The 3,710-nt window shown below is 30.7% G+C and overlaps 1 protein-coding gene across 6 annotated transcripts in view; it reads right to left on the reverse strand.

Moving 5' to 3' along the window:
• Positions 1-1,163, reverse strand: part of LOC110033766 (F-box/LRR-repeat protein 12) — a 13,054-nt gene extending 11,891 nt beyond the window's left edge. For all 6 annotated transcript variants that reach the window (XM_020737854.1, XM_020737853.1, XM_020737848.1 and 3 more), the window contains exon 1: positions 1,044-1,163. The gene's annotated coding sequence lies outside the window, so the exon portion shown is untranslated. The remainder of the gene's footprint in view (positions 1-1,043) is intronic.
• Positions 1,164-3,710: the final 2,547 nt, after the last annotated feature.

The following is a 3,710-nucleotide window of genomic DNA, read 5'->3' on the forward strand; positions in this document are numbered from 1 at the left end:
ATAAGAATTGCAATAATATATATATATATATATATATTTCACCTTAATTTGCCTCAAGGCTTATGCCTTGCTCGCTGATACAAAACACCAACAATTTCACGTTTTTAAATCTTAGCTTTTGGTTCTCCGCTTTCCTTTAGCTGTTGTACTTTTTTCACTTTTTATAATTATACCCCTTTATAAATGACATTTGAGTTGGATATTCTTAATACTGCTTTTCAATAAAAAAAAAACATTATTTGCACCATGCAATGACTTGCTTTCCTAAGTACAACTTGATATTCCATAAAAAAAACTTAAGAAAATAGAAGACATATAACTTCGACAAAAGCAACCACACTTCTAAAATATAGTAAATAAGCGAGGGTTCTTTGGCAACTAGTTTAATAAATCCTGGAGCTATTGAATCCTTAAACTGTTATGCACGATAGATGTTACGAAATGTAAAATCCTAATAAACTGTTTAAGAAATATTTTTCAACATTTTAGGAATAAAATTAAGGAAAAAAAGCAGTAAAATAATAGAAGTGATGTAAATCTCATAAATCCCACTTTTCCCATCATTTATTAAAGTAGGGATTTAGCCTAAATTGGGATTTAAGTAGGTAATAAGATTTATATGGCTCCAAAAACTGTTTGTCAAGATTTAGCCCTAAGTCCGTACTAAATCTTTCAAACAAACAGCCCTTTGTAAATCTCATAAGCAACATCTAGCAAAAACCTAGACTTCGAAATATATTGAAACCTAAAACGAATGTCCCAAATAAAACAAATAATCAGAAATCACCATTCAGAATCCTAAAATAAGAACAAACAATGCATACTGAATCCAACATTCAACAGAAAATAGCACAAAGTAATTCAAACGAAACAAAAGGGATCGACAAACTCAAATTCTAAACATTCAATAAGGATAAGAATAGGGTTAACAAAGATCCGACTTTAATGGTTGTTTTCAAAGATTATCGATATTGATTCGAACTCTATTGCAAAGAGTGGATTTAGTAATGGCTAAATGGGGGATTGGAGAAAAAGATGAGAACCTTCTCGAGGAGTAGATGAACAAGCCGTGGAAAATGAACAGCTCTGCCGTCCACCAGTCTGGAGCCACTAATCTGAGCCGTTAATGAAAAGATAGCCGGTTTTACAAAGTATAAATTTGTAAAAAGCTTCATATGATTTGTCATCTTCATTAGAAGAAGATATTAGCTTTTCATTTATGCAGATTTCTCAAATTTTTCTTTTTCATTAATAGAAGTAAATATAATAAACTAGTTTTATGTCATTTTAAATTATAACATAATATAAATGTTACACCTAGAAAAAAAATTACATAAAAAATAGGATCATTGCTATAGATGTCACATTTTTTTTTTGTATTTACAACACCTAAATTTTTATATTTACATCAATTGCACTCAAATCCTTGACATCACATAAAAAATAGGAAAAGTTATATACATAGCACTCAATTCTTATGGATTTACCTATCTCACGCCCAAAGTTTCATTTTTACACACATAGCAATTTAGCTATGAACGAAAAGATGGATTTGATTATTAAAATGTGATTATGAGTGCTACTTTTCATACGATGTTTACAATTATAAAAGTTTTGGTGTGAGATAAATAAATATGAAAGTCGTGGGTGCTATGTATGTAAAAGTCCTAAAAAATATTAATTTTACTCATCAGTTTAATCTTGATTTGTCAGCGAATCACACACAAGAAGTAAATCATAAGTAGAGTTGTAATTGAGCTGAGTTGAGCCAAGTATATCATAGACTAGACTTGGCATGATAAACCTATAAGTTATTCATGTTTGGCTTGACATTGTTTAAGCTTTCTTATGTTCAAGCTCAACTTGTTTAAAATTTGCAATACTTGAACATGATTTTTACTTGATTTGTCTATAATAAGTGAACGAGTATTTAAATGAGCTATCAATCCTTGACCCTTTATGAGGAAACTCTGGATGTCTTTGAGGTGGCAGAAGATACTAGTGAACCAAATCTTTGATACGAACCGAATGCAGTGAAGCACTGACAAATCATACAAGTATACATGTCGTCTAAGTAGTATATGAATTAAAGTCTGTGTATCAATCTACCAATAAAATATTAAAGCCAAAAATTTCTAGCCTACTGGTTTTGTAGAAATTAATGTTTAGAAGAGTGATCCAAATGATAGGTGCCAGTCAGGAGCAAAAAACTTTCTTATCCCCTCCCAAGCATCTAAGAAAGTTTACTAATAACCAATTTAGTTCCTTAAATCTAAATATTAACCCAAGAGTTCATTTCTCTCTAAAAGTGTGTGCTAATATAGAGGCAATATCTATATTCCCCTATATTAATGTCATTGACTTAATCGTTTCATGAAGAATTCTCCTGAATCTCGAAATTCACCACAATTTTTTAACAATTTAACTAGTTGTGATGAGTTTAAATTAAGATTTAAAGGTTCATTTCATACCATATAAGAATTGCAATAAGAATCACACACAAAAATCCAAACCAAACGTTTTTACAAGCCAATTCAAAGGAGAATGAAATTATTTACTCACTACACATGCTTGTAAATAACAATATCAACATTTTATTGAAAGGAAACATAAGAATAGAAAAGTTTGATGGGTCATAGAAACTATGAATACACAAAAACACTGCCAACTTATCCCAGTCCTTGTCCAAATGAGATAATGAAAGCACAGATACACTTACACTCACTAAAACAATTAATCCCCTCACTTCACTCACTTGCTTTTTGAATCTCTTCTTATGGCTTTTTTCCTTTCTTTTTTGCATTTATAATCGGCCAAAAGTCCCACGTTAATTCAGCCAAAATAGTATTTAGAACATCCATAATGAAATGTTACATGTGAACAGCAAAAGCACCTAATTTGGGTGAACTGTGTCTATGTGTCGTAGTTGCGACCCCTACGTTTCTCCTCCTACAGATGGATTTCTAGGGCTTTTGATACCTAAGAACCTGAATGTTGCACCTGAGCTCTAAGGATGCAATGCCTAGGTGTTGTTATCATGACATCTACTTTTCACCTTCTTAGTACTTTGAAATGAGATGGCCCATCATTGGGCTCTTAGGCACTTGGTTCCGACACCTAGGTGCTTGTCCCTGCCTCAGCTTTTTTCAACTATTCTTTAGCATCAATGAATCTTCAACTCTAAATCCAACAAAATACTTCAAAAATACCTTCTAAACATATAAAATTAAAACAATATGATTAAAATAAGAACATAAATTATCACATTTCCTATACACATTAAAATATCTATAACTTAAATATTAGTTGCCTTCAAGTAATTTATAATTGATAATTAAAATATTGTTTAATATTGCAGTAGTTATTTTTTTAAAGATTTAGGCCCTATAATTAACTAGAGAAGGTATATAAGTAAAGGTAGACATGTATTTTTCTTCATATTGAACTTTCAAAGTTTGTCCCCAACATCCTTGCCTCACAATAGTGATACAAATCTAGATATTTATCCAAAGGCACTCATAATCATATGGAGCTTAACCAGCGTTAAATTGATATAAGTTGTACAATCAAGTTATATATCCAATTAAATCATCTTGTTCCAGTTTCCATTTCTATGAATATAAAGTTTCTAACTTAAGTAAGAGAAGCATTGACATGCATCAATTTTACATGATTTCACCTATATTTTACACAACATTTTACTTGTTATT

The sequence above is a fragment of the Phalaenopsis equestris genome, unplaced genomic scaffold (assembly GCF_001263595.1).
Source record: "Phalaenopsis equestris unplaced genomic scaffold, ASM126359v1 Scaffold001281, whole genome shotgun sequence".
NCBI lineage: Eukaryota > Viridiplantae > Streptophyta > Magnoliopsida > Asparagales > Orchidaceae > Phalaenopsis > Phalaenopsis equestris.